At 41.7% G+C, this 16,203-nt stretch overlaps 1 protein-coding gene across 3 annotated transcripts in view; it reads right to left on the bottom strand.

The window, feature by feature from the left end:
* The window catches only part of TRPS1 (transcriptional repressor GATA binding 1), a 269,545-nt gene extending 265,288 nt beyond the window's left edge, over window positions 1-4,257 (bottom strand). For all 3 annotated transcript variants that reach the window (XM_020883381.2, XM_020883385.2, XM_020883387.2), the window contains exon 1: window positions 3,717-4,257. The gene's annotated coding sequence lies outside the window, so the exon portion shown is untranslated. The remainder of the gene's footprint in view (window positions 1-3,716) is intronic.
* Between the last annotated feature and the right edge of the window lie 11,946 nt (window positions 4,258-16,203).

Genomic DNA, 16,203 nt, shown 5'->3' with positions numbered 1-16,203 from the left:
CAGCCTGTTGAATGAATAGCTGTATTTTACAGACGGGGACTATCTTAATGAGAATATGTTTTAATGTGCACCAGTCATTTTCAGTGCATCACTTATTACAAAAATAATCATTTTCCCTTTAAATCAATTATAAACACCTGCCTCTAACTTTCTTAAAGTCTGGTACACACAATAGCAATAGCATAGTGCTGTTATATTATTGTTATCAAAGGGATACTGAAAGGGAAAAAGTCTTACACATATGTATTATAAGAAACATTCAAAGGGTGGTTATCTATATCTGTGTTAATTTCAAATTCAAAATAAAGTTTCAGCTCAAAAACAATCTGCTGCAAGCCCTCTGAAAACTTTCAGTAATGTTTATTTACTTCAAAAAAGGCAAGACAAGAGTTTATTAAAACTTACCACCCTGTGGTATTTAACACAAATGTACAGATCATAAATTGCAAATTATATTTCTTCTGCATTTCTTCTCCCTGGCTCACTCCACAAGATACACACACACACACATATACACACACACACACACACACACACACCCCAAAAATAATAACAATAATAGAAACATCACTGAAATACTAGAATCTTAAAAGGCAGCTTTTCCACAGATGCATTCACTTCCCTGCTTTGAAGGTTTTCCTTATGAATGAAGATTTCCTTGTGTGTAGTGAGACCTACCCTGTGGAAATGAGAGTAAACTCAGGAGTGGTACGTGACTTAAAAGTAAAAATAATACTGAAAATACGGTAGGGCCATGTGTAACTCACTTCTGACTAGCACTCTCATATGGATTCTAACCTATTTTTAAGCAAGTATGAAGAAGATGTTATAAAACCCTTCAAAATCTTACTCTTCAAAACACTGAGCTCTAAAATCAAGCCAGACTTCCCAGCCACGATGACACTCTTCTTCTTTTAATGTTACCTTTAAGAGACAAAGGACCAAATCTAAAAAGCAGCAAAGACCCTTGCAGCGTCTGAAATTCAAAAGAGTGACTAACTTTTTTGTGAGGAACTTGCTATGTTTCACCGTTTACTGGGAGAGCGTCCGACTTCGTTACTACGTGTGGAAAAGCATTCTGCACACACATATCCTAACATATAACAGATAGATCAGGAAGCCATAAACATCAGCTTGCCGATGGTAAGTAATACTTTGCCAAGAGAGTATTAATAAAGACCAGGAATGCCTCACGTTTAGAGAAATCAAGTCTGAGTGTTGGCACTAAAACTCTCTTTCCCCTTCAGGAGTTTTATTTTCACATTACTAATATCCAGAAATCGTCATCAAACTTTAGCACGCTGGTGGCCCGGTATACAACTGGATCTAGAGATGTTTCCATTCAAGGGTATAGCTTTAAAAGGAAGTTATGAAATCTAAGGACAGAGAAGCTCTAAGGCCCATATGTTTGACTTGTTAAGATTAAGCACGTCATTAATAAACTTTCACTTGAAGGTAAAAAAAAAATCCTCCAAATATTGGTATCATTTCCAGACTGTCCTGTCAGCATCACAACTTACAGGAAACGCTTCATCTTCCCATACAAACCCTGTATTTATTCACAACCCTGGCATACTAAGGGAAAGAAAAAAAGCCCACACCGTTTTAGAGCTAGTTAGCTTTTATACATTAACCGGTGGAATATCTGAGAAAGCGGTCTAAGCAAATGAGGAGCATGTCAGAAACTTGACAACAGTGAGCTCAGGAACTTTCATTCTCATTTTGTCCACGTCAAGAACTGGCCGCCCGCATGACTTTTTCTTCGCTGCCCCTTGCATTTTTAACTCTGGCAGGCTTTTCTAAATGATCAACTTTTCCTAAAACCAGCAGGAAAAGTAACATGATGCCAGCCAAGATCCATAGGTTTTAACCTAAGAGCTGGAAAACTCGAAAAAGTGGTTGGAAGCTTCCTAGTTTATTTTTCCTTTGGACAATCACATTTTCAGCCAACGACCAGGCCTAAAGTAAGCATTTTTGGGTAATTCTGTCTCGGGCCCTATCTGTATTTTCCTTTTGTACTTTGTCGCTCTCAGCCCCTTTCCCGTTCACCTGGTGCGTTTAGGAAAAGTTCAATGAATCTCCAAAAGTTCAATGAATCGGCCTAACTGGTCTGCGATTTGAACGTCTCCGCTAAGCATCTCACTTCACTTACCTCACTTAAAACTCTAGCCGTGATTTTCCAAAATAGGATAAGGATGAACACGCTCCTATAATTTTGATATATCATTAAGCTCCATCGCTCTCACTCAAAAAACTTTCAAAGTCCCAATTCTGAGGCCTAAAAAGATATGAGGAAGTAAAGCGAGACCTAACATCTAATATTACGTCCAGGATTTCCCTCTGAAACCCACCAGTCCCTCTAGCCCTCTAACTTAAATTGCTTTAGAGTCTTAGGGTCATAAAACAGTCACTGACTTCCCTGGGGAAAAGGGGGAAACACCACCAGCTCACACAGGTACTAACAAAAAAAAAAAAAAGCTTTCCCAGCCACAAAAACAGCTTTGCACTTCAAACGGCTCCCACCGCCGCCTCACCCTCAAATTATTCATGGGGTCCCATAATCCTGGAGTTATTTGAAGGGACAGCGGTGTTTGCCTTGGCCTTTCAAAGATGCCTCTCTCTAGAACCCAAACAGGAACTGAACAGAAGGCGAAGCGCCCGGCTGCCTGGATGTCCCACCGCTGTCAGGCATTTCATCACCGGCCAGTGTCCGCTGACCCGCGACCCAGGGCGCATCATCCGCACCGCAGAGGAAGTCTGCCCCTTCCTCGGCCCCTACGGAAGCGCCCGGCGGCGAGGCCTGCCACATGGCCCGGACAGGGCACAGACCCCCTCGGCCCGGCTGCCCTGAGCCGCGCAGGGGCGGGGGCGCCGAGGGATGCGACACCCTCCACCTCCAGCCCAGCTGGGCCTTTAAGGGAAAAAAAAGTTTGAAGCCTGGCTTTGCAAACTCTTCAAAGCCAGCGCCAGTCCTGGGCTGTTTTCCCACTTTGGGGGACCACACGAAGGCCCCTCTCTGAGACCCTCCCGACCCTCCCGAGTTCTCCCAACTTACTACTCTGCATGCCGGTGCCTAACCTGCTCCCCGCTTGTCAGGAGCCCCAGAAAACTTGCGGTGGCGGCGGCCCCTCGGGTCCAACCACCCCCAGCTCCTCCGCTGCGCCCGGTAGGAGAGAATTAAAATCAGCCAGAGACAGCGAGGGGGGAGTGGGGCTGCGAGGGGGAGGGGGCACCGGCCTGAAACTTCTTTTTTTGGCAAATGGGGATTTGTTTTTCCTCCTCCCCGGCGGCTGAACTTGACCCTCATGACTCCAGGGCTACTGCAGTTTGAAGTCTGTCGTTTCTAAGACTCAGATGCCTCAGACCCACCGGGGGGGGGGGGGGGGGGGGGTGGAGAGCAGAAGGGAAGAAAGAAAGAAAGAAAGAAAGAAAGAAATCACACGCGCAAAAAAGGAAGAAAGAAAATGCATGTGAAACCCGAGAAGCCTGCTCCTGGCTTTCTGCACACTCTCCCTCTGCTCCTTTTTTTTTTTTTTCAAAGAAAGTCACTTTTAATTCCCAGGGCTCCCCGCTCGCGATCGCCCACATTTTGCGCACACACGCGCGGGCGCAGCACTCGCGTCGCGGCTCCGCGGGCCCGGCAGAGGGGCTCCAGCGCCCCCCCGAGCCCCCCGCGGCCCCCGGCCCCGCGGCCCGCCCGGGCCTCCCCTTCTTACCTGTTGATTAATCGTCAAGAACACCCTCGGCAGCCCGAAAGATGGTGGCGCGGCGGCCAGAGCCATGAACCGTCTTCGTTGTTTGCAGAGTTGATCTTGGATTATTGGAGGGGGGGGGAAGAAAAGGTCTTTCCTGCCTCCCCCCCTTTCCCTTCCCTCCCCCCCCCCTTATAAAAAAGAGAGAGAGAGAGAGAGAGAGAGAAAGAGAAAGGAAATAGAGCAAGGATGTGCCCGGTGCCGGGTGGGAGAGGGGAGGGGGGGGGGTGTTGTTTTTTGTTTAAAAAAAAAAAAAATAGGCGAGAGAGCGATGGAGAGGACGCGAGGTCTGGAGACAGGAGCAGCACCAAAAAAGAGGACGCTTGAGATTGCAGTGAGATCGGGTCTTTATCAGAAATGTTATCGCTTGTCAGGACCTCAGTCTCCGCGCATTACGTCAGTTTCAAGACACCAACACTATTAATATCAAAGGAGCCTTCGCGGAGGAAAGCGCCACCCCAGACCAAGCTCCCTTAAAGAGACAGCGCGCGTCCCCGCGCCGCCGCCGCCGCCGCCGCCGCCCCGCCCGGCTCCGAGCACCCGCCGCCGCCGCCCGCCCGCCCGGACCGGCCCCGGCCGCGACCAGCCGGCTGCGCGAGAACTTCGCCCGAGTCGGAGCGCGGCGAATGAGAGCTGCGCGGTGCAGGGACCCAGCTACCTTCCCGCCCCGCCTCTCCCCCCTCCTCCTCCCCCACCCCCCGTGTGGGAACGTGCGGGCTGGAAAAGGAGGAAAAATCCGCAAGCTTTAGGGATAATGTGATAAAGACAAGGACCTACCTTGGGGAGTGGCGGGGGTGGGGGGCAGGTTGGGGGCCGGTGCAGGGCAGCCCAACCGATGGTCCCCAAACACTCGAAGATGCTCTCCTGAACAATCAAAAGAACTCTGAAAGTGTTTACCTTTTCGGTTGCTACTTTCCCTTCTCGCTCCCAATTAAACAGTGGAGGATCGCGTGCGTGTGTGTGTGTGTGTGTGTGTGTGTGTGTGTGTGTGGCCCCTCCCCCGCCCTTTCGCTAGGACGGGCAAGTCTTAGGACACCTAGCCGGTGCTCAGGGTTTCCCTTGCATATGATGGCCAGAGGGCTTGGAGGGGAACAACTTGAACTCTATCCTGAGTTGGAGAAGTGCGGACTGAGGTTGCTATGGTTTTCTGAGCTGGAGAGAAGCTAGCAAGCTCAATAGGTGCTTAAAGGGGGTACGACAAAATAGATAAAATGGGGACATTATTCAAATGCAGCAAGATTAATACCTGCTGCTCTTTGGGGTTTTAGTAGCAGATAAGGGATTCCGAATTAAGCATGACATTCTTTTTACCAATTCACATCTTCAGATACTCTCATTGTGAAATAAAATTCTCTCAACATGAAGTTACTGAATCGAGAGAGGGTTTTTTTTTCCTTCTTTTTTTCTTTTCTTGAACTTCTAAAGATCAACAATGCATAAAAGAAGACCAAGACAGGATTTGAAGTATAGTAGGTGCTAAAAACTAAATAAACATTTCTTAGCCGTTTGGACTTAATTTTCTTCAGTGGGGTGACTTTGGCGTGTTTTTCCTCTAGTGAAGTTCAGTTTAAGCTAATTTTGTGCTACAAGAAAAAACATCCTTCCTTCTCCAAACTACAAAATGATTAAAATTAGAGTTTTAGAGAGGTATGGCTCATGAATCTGTGAGTTGAAGATGAAGTAATTTCCTCCAAAATATTTTTCACTAAGTGATTCTCCCATCTTCTCAGAGAAAAGATGAGCATATTTTCGAAACATATTATTATCAGAAGTGAAAAAACCAATCATTTAAAAAAATTACGTGCTCTTAAGAACTTCTTTTTCTGTAAGGTCTTCATTTCTGCTTAATACAACTAGTCAGACAGATAACATGAATCCATTTTGTAACACTTTTGTTCCACAATTGTGCCCCATACACTCTTTATGAGCAGATAAACAACAGCACTTTTGCAGTAGAAACTAGTCAGGTAAAAGAGTCAAAACACAGTTCTACAGTGAAGTAAACAGTATATCCCGAGAACAGTGAGAAGACAATGAATCTCATATGCATGGAGTTATTCATGTGTTATCATCAATTTAAACAGATTTGGAAAAAGATTTATATATGGTCTTGCTTTCAGGGAAAATTCATATCAAACTCTTCAGTAAATCTCATAGTCACCTACTAATGACCACCTGCATATTTCCACACTAGAGTCATTTAATACTGTCCACCACCAATTTCCACTGTAAAAAGTATTCATATATTAAATATAGAATTTTATTTTCTTTTTTAAGCCATAAATTAGCTTACCAACTTTTATGGAAATATGCACTGGCACAGTGAGAAGCATTTTTATTCAGCGAAAAAAAAAGGATCTGAGTGAAACATTCTTTAGCCATGACTAACTAAAAATATATTGAATAAATTTTGAAATACGTATCTAAATAGTAAAACCACTTGTATTTGAAGGGTTAATACCACTTAAAACTGATGAGGCTGGTTTGGAACTGATAAAAACTGAGGCTATAGCATCCTACCAACAAAGTTAAATAGTACAATCTATCACAAGTAATAGTCCCTAATCTCCTTCTGCTCTCCAAGATTTAAATGGTATTTTAAAAGGGGACGTGATCTTCCTCTCTGTCACCCTCAAATCTAAGGCAATCGTCAAGAGTGTAAATTTACTCACATGAAACAATCATTGATTAAATTGGTTAAAAAAAAATAAAATTACACGCTTTTGCAAGCACAAAACCCTTGAGATGGCTGGTGTTTTTCCACCTGTAATAATAAAATATTTGACCATTAAGTGTACCCCAAATTATATATTATATAAAAAGTTAAAGCCGAAGGTCTGAGGGTGAATTATGTCCTTTAATTGAAAGGATAAAGTTACACTTCAGGTACTAAGCCAACAAATTCATGGTCACTTAAAAATGTAATGAATGAAGTTTCACGGACTCAATTTTGTTGAAGTTTGCCTGAGAAATGAAGAATCTCTCCATGTTCTTTTTAGTATTTCGAGTTGGAATATATAGCAGATCAAAATGCTGTCTGTATCAATCCATTTATATTAACCACAAAAGATCTGTAGAGAACTTAATAAAAGCACAAATATTTTTTGTGAACTTTTCAAGCAAATTACTTATTTATTTATGAAATAATTTATGAAGAAAATTTTTACCTCATGGTTTAGATATATTACATATGCTCTTGATTGACACAATATGTTTAAGCTCAAAGGCCCTCGAAGCATTAGCATTTTTTAATTCTAGTAGGAATATTTCAAAACAACCAGCTAATACATGAGGTCATAATTGTTTGACAGTTGTTTTTAATATATAAAATAAGTTATGTATATTGTTTTCCTTCAAATGTTTGTTGATTTGTTTTTATAGTCCTGACATTTGCATGGCACAAACTGAATTAGGGGAAATATTAAAGATTTATTTACATTTATTATCTTCTGCTGTCAAACATATGCAAAGCTCTTAAAACCATTCTCTTCTTTTGCTTTTATATGCAATGCATTTCTGAACAATGGAGCCTGGATGTTAAAATGACAACCTTCCTTTTTGAAGGGTGCATCAGAAAATAAAGAAGAAATTAAGAGAAATTTTAAAAAGCAAACAAAAGGAATAACTTCCAACTAAAATAACTTCTTTATGATCTTCCTTAATTCTTTGAATTCTGGAATTTTCTCTCAAGGCTGGACCACTGATGAAACAATTCCTTGAGCTGTATTAATGCTTATTTATTTATAAAAATCACATAATACACTTTTTTATTTTAAACATTCCTTTCCCACCTTTTCTTGTAGTTTATTCATCAGAGATGCAAGAAGGAATTAATAGTTACGCACAAGCATGCTTGTCTTACATTTTCAACCTTTTAGCACATAACTTACTTACAGTCCCCGTGCCTGTAATCACAATGATTTTACCTGATGGAACACGTATTTCAGAAATGTAATCCAACTGTTTACTCTAACACGTCATAAATTGCAATTCCTTTCAGAAACCTCAAAGATTGACAACCCTTGGTCCTAAATGCCAACTGCTTTACCACATACTATCAAGAAAATATTTACGTATTATTTGCTCTCAAGTCCGTACTATATCATAGGAAATGGAAGACCATTTTGCCTCCCAGCATATCAAAAGCAATTATGGAAACAGGCGGCCCTCCTTCAGACTGAGACCTGAAGCAACACTGTGTGTATCAAAGGTGAACTTCCCTTTCTTCTTGCAATCACACACCACTCAACCTTTAAAAAAAAAAAAAAAACACCCTCTTCTGCGCAAATTATGATCATTTTCCAAACTACCTATTTCTGAACACCTCTGGGTGAATTTATTAAAGATAAATTCAGCTTTAAATAGCCTGTATCTGGTTTTCAAATTCACACTTAGACTTGCCAATCCTCCCCCTGCAATATCAGGCAACTGCCTAGTTAAACAGATGGGCCTTGCAGCCCACCCTAAAAGCCAACAAACATGGGCTTTATTTAATTAAAAGAGGAAACAAATTTCTGAGGTGTGGACACACACACACATACACAGCATGCATACATGCACATGAACACACACACAATCCCTGCCTGGGTGCCTGAGAATAATAATAACATTTCTTCCTTTTTCATTAGTTTTTATGAATGTCCAACTGTATACCATCCATTGGATTGAAAGTAGAATCATATAGGCTAGCTCAGCACTGTCTATGCAAATCCACCCGTGCGGGAAACAGCTGGACTCACTTCCCTTCTCTCACATCAGAGAGAAGTTTACATCTGAATGAACCCAGATTCACTATCTGACCCTGAAAACTAGGTGTTTTCCAATTTTCTCTGTATTTCTAACTTCTGCTCTCAGAAAAAGTGCTATAACACTTTTTCATCTCATTCACTCATCCAGTTTTGTGCAAATAATATTCTAAGTTGTATATACACAAGCCCAACACCAAATTTTGCCTAAATATCAGATGGTAGTATTCCACTGGACATTCAGACTTGTGAATCTGAATGGTAGGATACATGTCAAATATCACAAATTAGGAAGAGGAGGCTATGAACAAGAGACAATATGGAAGGAGGAAGGAAATAGACAAACCCTATCTCTGTTAAAGGCATGAGTCATCCTGACCAGAAACCTCAGACATTTGACATCTTTGGCAATACCCACCCCACAGGCCCCACATCCAATCAGTTACCCAGTCTTCCCATTGTTCCCTTTCTAAAGGCTTTTGTACCTCTTACTGCCTTTATTTCCATCCACATGGACTCTTCCCTAATTAAAACATCATTATCTCTCCCAGGACATCCCTTGGAGCTTTTCCTCCTTCCCTCTCACCCTCTATTCATTATTATACAGAGCTAGCAGGTCAGATCACCTCCCTTCAGCATTTTTTATTCCTCATGACAAAAATCTCAGGACTCCCAACTGCCAAAGGAATAACACCGGGGGGATGAGGGCATTCATGTCCTCCTAATCCAGTGCTGAACACCTTTCCGGCCTCATTCTTCATTCCATTCTTCCATTCTCTCCTGATCCACTGATCAAGCCCTTTCCCAGATCCATCTGACATTTCAAATGCTTGTTTTATCTTTACTGCCACCTTCTACCCTGAAGGCTTTGAGGGACCCTTTCCTGCTAGCTCTCCATGCTGAACACCTTCTCTTCTTCCAAGATCAAACTCAGATCCTACCTTCTGCTTGAAACCTTCCCAAATGACAAGCAGCAATGCAGGAAGTAAGCTTCCATGGGACTTGGTTCTCTCTCTAGGTAGTAATTCATCACGGTGACTCGTATGATGTTGTTTGTTGACCTAACCACCCCCTAAACTGTAAGATTCTTGAGGGCAGAAGACCATCAGATCGTAGGTATTCAGTAACATCTGTTAAATTGAATTTGGAGGTTGGAACAGGCTCTTTACATTTTACTTAGAAACACACTATGGAGTGCAAGTTTCAAATGCTCCATGTGGCCTTTTCTTCCTTTCTTTCTGTTCTTTTTTCCCTTAATACATATGGTCTGATGTATTATGTGCCAATTGAAGCTTCAGGGTGGTCTTCATCTCGGCAGCATATTTTTGGCACCGTATCAGAGAAGACGTTTGTCCTCTTCTGAAATATTGTCCTCATTATCGTTAACTTTGGATTCATAATTCTATGTTGCTCTAAAAATAGTGAATTAAATTGTCTTTAACTAAATCCTAGGCATTAAAATGTGGGGGTATAGAAAATGAAGTTGAAAGCTGAGAATTCTTTAGATGGGAAGAGATTATTTGTAGTTTTAGAAATTATAAGTGTACATTAGGAAAACTATAAAAATGAGGTAGAGATAGACTCTTTAAGGATTAACAGTATTTTTTCCCTTTATTGTATAACATAAAAATATTGAATCATTTTAATATACATCAAATCTACCAATAGCTATTAATTTTTCAGATATTAAATTATCAAACACTTATGTGATACTTAATTGGAGTAAAACATCCAAACATCCAGGTTCTCACAGAGATCATGTTTCACAAGATTACATGAATCCCATGGAAGTGTGTGTGAGCATGTGTGCATGTGTGTGTACATGTGCATGTGTCTATGAGTGTGTGAAAGTGAATAAAAGTCGCTCAGTCTGACTCTTTGCGACCCCATGGACTATACAGTCCATGAAATTCTCCAGGCCAAAATATTGGAGTGAGTAGCCTTTCTCTTCTCCAGAGAATCTTCCAAACCCAGGGATCGAACCCAGGTTTCCCGCATTGCGGGCAGATTCTTTACCAGCTGAACCACCAGGGAAGCCCCTATCTGGTAAATGACAACTTCCAGGTAGTTAACATTCCATCTTGGTGTTCACACAATTGATTCATCCTTGGTGTATCTAGACAATTTGAAGGGCCTGGCCTATAAACACCCATGTAGACGTGGCCAAATGATTCAGTGAGAAGTATCATTTCGACTCCAAACTTTGTTCATCAGAATGTGTATGCTGCTCGGAAGACAGAAGATGACCCACTTCTGGAAAGCAGCAACCCTTCACTTCTTCTGTGCTGTATACCATGAGAAGCAGACCACTCCATCCCCCCGGGCTTCCTTGCCATCTGGATTCTGGAGGGATTTGACCAATGACGTCATCAACTCAAAGAAATGAGAACAGAGACAGTCAGGGTCCTTATTCTTTCAACTCTCTCCTGCCTGGCAGCTCCTGTACCATGGAGATAGTCCTGTGGGTTCCGGTAAAAAAGCCCTCCCACTCTGCTTGTGATTTTAGGCCCAGGGGTTACTGCTTCTGGTGGGTTTTAGGCCCTGGATATTGCATCATCTCTTTTTAGGTCCTTAAACTCTGCCCATGACTTTTAAATGATCGCTCATGAAATACTTTTCAAATTTTTCTTTGAGTGCCCCTCGTGTTATCTTCCTGGATTCTGATTGATAAAATCTTCTTTGTAACTGAGGGTCTAGCAGAGTCCTTTAATTCAATAAATTATAATTCAAAAAGTTAAACAAATGTATGTCAAGTAACTGTGATATGCCAGACATTGTGTTAGGTGTGAGTGTCCCAGGCGGAAATGAGCTGACATACCCTCATCCACCTTGTGGATTTTATGGTCTAATTAATTACTTACTAAATTAGTTTGAGTGCTTTTTTAAAAAGTACAAATGTATCTTGATGCTGTCGTCATTTAGTCACTAAGTCATGTTTTCAACCCCACAGACTGTAGCCTGCCAGACTCCTCTGTCTATGAGATTTCCCAAGCAAGAATACTGAATTGGATTACCATTTCTTTCTCCAGGGGATCACCTGACCCAGAGGTCGAACCCACATCTCCTGCATTGGCAGGCAGATTCTTTATCACTGAGCCACCTAGAAAGCCCAACGGGCCTCACCGATTGACTGGAGGTGGGGCCTGAGAATGCAATTCAAATAAGGACACCATGCAATTCTTGTCTTCACTATAGAATGAGAGAGTGGTCTTTTGACTATGACATATATTAAATAATTCACTACAACTGTGAAGATAGACCTTGATAAAGATTGAACTAATTTGGGGAATAAGGTTCTTCATATATGGTGGGCAAGGTCATTTATTTGCAGAGCTTAGACCCTGAGGCTACTGTGTCTTCAGGGGTGGTCAAAAGTTGGGGGTTACTGCGTCTTTTTGGGGTGGTCAAAAGTTGGGGGTTATTGCATCTTCATGGGGTGGTCAAAAGTTGGGGATAGATAATACTCTATACAAAGCTGTGATCATTGTCTTCGATCACTGTGTTCTATCATAGTAACTCCCAGCCTCTCCTTTTCCTCCCTAGCCAGCAACCACAAACCCGCTGCAGCAGCCCCAGCTGCTGCTGGGTTTCCCCAGCAGAGCAGAGCCCTGGGCAATTGTTCCAATTTGCTCTAGTCTAGACTCTGGAGATAGCGCTGTCTGGAAAGAGGAGCATGGACACTCATAGTTCAAAGCTAATTAAGTCAGTAAGATAAACAAGGTACGACTCCTGGGAATAAGGAGGATTTCTTGAGCCCCAAGAAATCCACAACTTAGAAATTGAGAACACTGGTAATATTTGAAACTTCTAGCTATATTATTCACCTCTCCCCAAAATAGCCAAGGTCTTTGGATAAGTGAAAAAAGCGTTACTTGCTCAGTCGTGTCTGACTCTGCAACGCCAAGGACTGTAGTCCTCCAGACCCCACCGTCCACGGGATTTCCCAGGCAAGAATACTGGAGGGGGTTGTCATTCCCTTCTCCAGGGGGTCTTCTCGACCCCTGAGTCTTGGGTCTCCTGCATTGCAGGCAGATTCTTTACCATCTAAGCCACCAGGGAAGGGACGTGCCAGTGACTACAGATGACACTATCATGATCATTGTGAGTAGCTTTTTATTAAATAATAATATGAATTACCATTTTATTCCTATTATTCTTAAACCAAGTTTTGAGACAGTACTACCTAATATGTTTTCAATATTTTTTAACTTCTATTTTTTCAAAGTAGTCCTGGGCAAAATCCTTGAACTGTTCATATCCAATTGTTAATTATGATATAATGCAGGATATCATGGTGCAATATATATACATATATTCACATGTATAATGAAGTTTTTAAAAAAGGAAACATAATCAAAGCGTATCACCTACTCTTTTTCAAATATAAAGATACATGAAGAATGCAACTACTCCTTCAATTATGCTTAGAGTTTCTAACTGCTATATAAGTCAGGAGTCCAGCACAGATTTGAGGTGCCAAATTTCTTATTATTTGGAGAGACATGTAACTTCATATCTTTATCTCATATTAGATGAGTAAAGGCAAGTCTATGTTTGGACCACAATATTAAAAATGAACATAAAGTAACCATCCAGAAACAACCCAATTCTGTGAGGCACATCTGAAAAATTTGTCTAGATTAATATATGGAATATGTTCTAAAGATGGTTCAAGTATTGGCTAATGTTAACTTATGCTCTGAGCAGCTACACTGTCTGCACTGCTCAGAAGGATACCATCCTGTGACTTCTCACATCATCAGTCAACACTTAAAATCTTGCTGGTTTGTCATGTGTAACATCTGGTTTGTCATGTGTCCAACTCTGTGTGACACTATGAACCGTAGCCTGCCAGGCTCCTCTGTCCACGGAATTCTCCAGGCAACAATACTAGAGTGGGTTGCCATGCCCTCCTCCACAGGATCACCCCGACTCAGGGATTGAACCCAAGTCTCCATTCCAGGCAGAGTCTTTACCCCTGAGCCACCAGGGAAGCCCCAATTTCTGCTGAAGTCATGGCAAAATTTAACCACTTAGTGCTGGATGTTAGGCCTCCTCTTCCTTGGGAAGGACTATTATAAAACCCTATTAGAGGGTATGCTTCTGAAAGCACAGATTTAGGGAGCATGGACTTTCCATTTAATGCAGATCTTCCCTCTAATTTTACCAATAAGAAAACAGAGGCCTAGGCAGTGAATGCCTGCAATGCTCAAGGACACACAAGTGATAATAATGGCTAACACTCATGCAGGGTTTGTGATGTGACAGGCTTTAATATCACACATCTATTTTTTTTGTTTGTTTTTTCACTTTTCGGCCACACCATGTGGCACGTGGGATCTTAGTTCCCTAACCAGGGATCAAACTCATGCCCCCTGCATTGGAATCACAGAGTCTTAACCACTGGACCACTAGGGAAGTCCCTTTCACGTCTATTAATTCATTTAATCTGAATAAATATTCTAAGAGGTAGAATGTTTTCCCATTATTCCCATTTTATAGGTAAGGAAACTGAGAAACATGCAATGACACAGCCAAAGTCACATGTAGTCAGGTGGTCAGGTGTAGAAGTAGATGGATCAAGGGCTTAATGCCCCACTACACTATGCTTTCATTCTGGTGGCAGGATTGTGACTCAAATGAAAACCTATGATTTTGACTTGATACTTAACCTTGCAAATACAAAGTGTGTGTTGTGTACACACACAGTGTGTGTGTGTCCCTACTTATGGTAAGTCATCTGCTAGCTTTCAGCTACCAACAACCTTTCTCTCTTCCCTAGCAAAGAACACTGGTCTCCTCTAAAGGAAGAGAAGCCTCCATTTCTAATCCATAACGGTGGCTCACTGCGAGAAAGCAAGCATCAAACTCTAGCCTTGCTTATCAGGGCTTCACATTCAGGAACCTGACAGAGTGAGGGTGATGGAACCCTCAGAGAACAATTGGAGAGGAAATGTTGATCTTTCCATCACACTTGGTCCTGCAAAGATGTGAGGATGGAGCTCTTGCAGCTGTCTAGTCACCACAGAAGATTTCAGTAAATACACAGAAAACAGACGTTAGACATGGAGAGACAGATCTGGGTTCTGCAATATTGCTGAGACCCTTGAATTACACTGCTCCTTAGTCAGTTCTCCAGTTTTCTTAAACCAATGTGAATTGACTTCCCAGGTGGTGCTGGAGGTAAAGAACCCTCCTGCCAATGCAGGAGACATAAGAGATGCGGGTTTGATCCCTGGGTTAGAAGGATCCCCTGGAGGAGGGCATGGCAACCCACTTCAGTATTATTACCTGGAGAATCCCGTTGACAGAGAAGCCTGGTGAGCTATAGTCCATAGGGTTGCAAAAGAGTCAGACACGACTGAAGTGACTTAGTATGCATAATATGTACGCATCACAGAACTATACTATTATAGAACTTAAAAATTATAATTGCATCTCTATCCAATTATAAGACAGTCAAACAAATAAATTTTCATATTTTACCCAAAATGGTATTGCACAGATTGATGAGCTGTTTTACTTGCCAGACTTGGCTCTGTGTAATTTTTGACAGTATCCAACATCAAATCCACTCTCACCCCCGAATAGCAAAGACATGAAGATATTAGAAATGTTTTAGAAATGCAATAGACATATCCAAAAACAAATTCCAATAACTGCTGTGAACAATAGCAGAATATTTGAGATATCCTGTACTCTCTCTTAAAAGTGAAAGTGGTAGTTGCGCAGTGCTGTCTGACTGTTTGTGACCCCATGGACTGTGGTCCCAGGCTTCTCTGTCCATGGAATTCTCCAGGCAAGAATACTAAAGCGGGTAGCCATTTCCTTCTCCAGGGGATCTTTTTGACCCAGGGACCGAAACAGGGTATCTTGCACTGCAGGCAGTTTCTTTACCATCTGAGTCTCCAGGAAATCCCCTGTCCTCTCTCTAGCTCTGGGGTATTTGTTTAAATCATCAGTTGTATTTAACAATTTTAAATTACATGTGTCCTTGACTTCACAAATTACTATTCTTGAGTCAGTAGAAGACATTTTTTTTGTTTGTTTGTACAATACTCTTGAAAATATGCTGAAGGAAATAAAAGACTAACTAGGCAAAATGTCCATCCTAACACATTGATAATCCTTTGGTATTTGAAAGTCTCCATAAGAAGATGACCAAGGAATTGGCAATAGAGATTTCATAGAGGTCCTTGGTGTTCAAAGAAAGATGAGGGACAAAATTAAAATCTATTTGGTACATAGGAAACAAAATTACAGTCACCAAAGGGGGAAGGGCAGGGGAAGAGATAAATTAGGACTTTGAGGGTAGCAGATACAAACTGCTGTATAGAAAATAAATAAGCAAGGTCCTACTATAAAGCACAGGGAGCTATACTCAATGTCTTATAATAAACTATAGTAAAGAAAAAAGATGCACAAAGTTTACCTTTAGTGTTAGCCTGAGTATTTGAATGATGATTATATACATCAATCTATGAGCTGTCAGCTGTAAAAAATTATTGTCCTAAACATATCTAGGGATAGACTCAAACGACCTTTCTGTCATCATTTTTTGTTGTTGTTTGTTGCTTAGTCAGTAAGTCACGTGCAATTCATTTGTGACCCAATGGACTCTAACCTGCGAGGGTCCCCTGTCCACGGGATTCTCCAGGAAAGAGGACTAAAATGGGTTGCCATGCTCTCCTCCAGGAGGTCTTCCC

The sequence above is a fragment of the Odocoileus virginianus genome, chromosome 15 (genome assembly GCF_023699985.2).
Source record: "Odocoileus virginianus isolate 20LAN1187 ecotype Illinois chromosome 15, Ovbor_1.2, whole genome shotgun sequence".
NCBI classification, from domain to species: Eukaryota; Metazoa; Chordata; class Mammalia; order Artiodactyla; family Cervidae; genus Odocoileus; species Odocoileus virginianus.
Note: the sequence above shows the minus strand (reverse complement) of the source record. Positions and strands in the feature narration are given on the sequence as shown.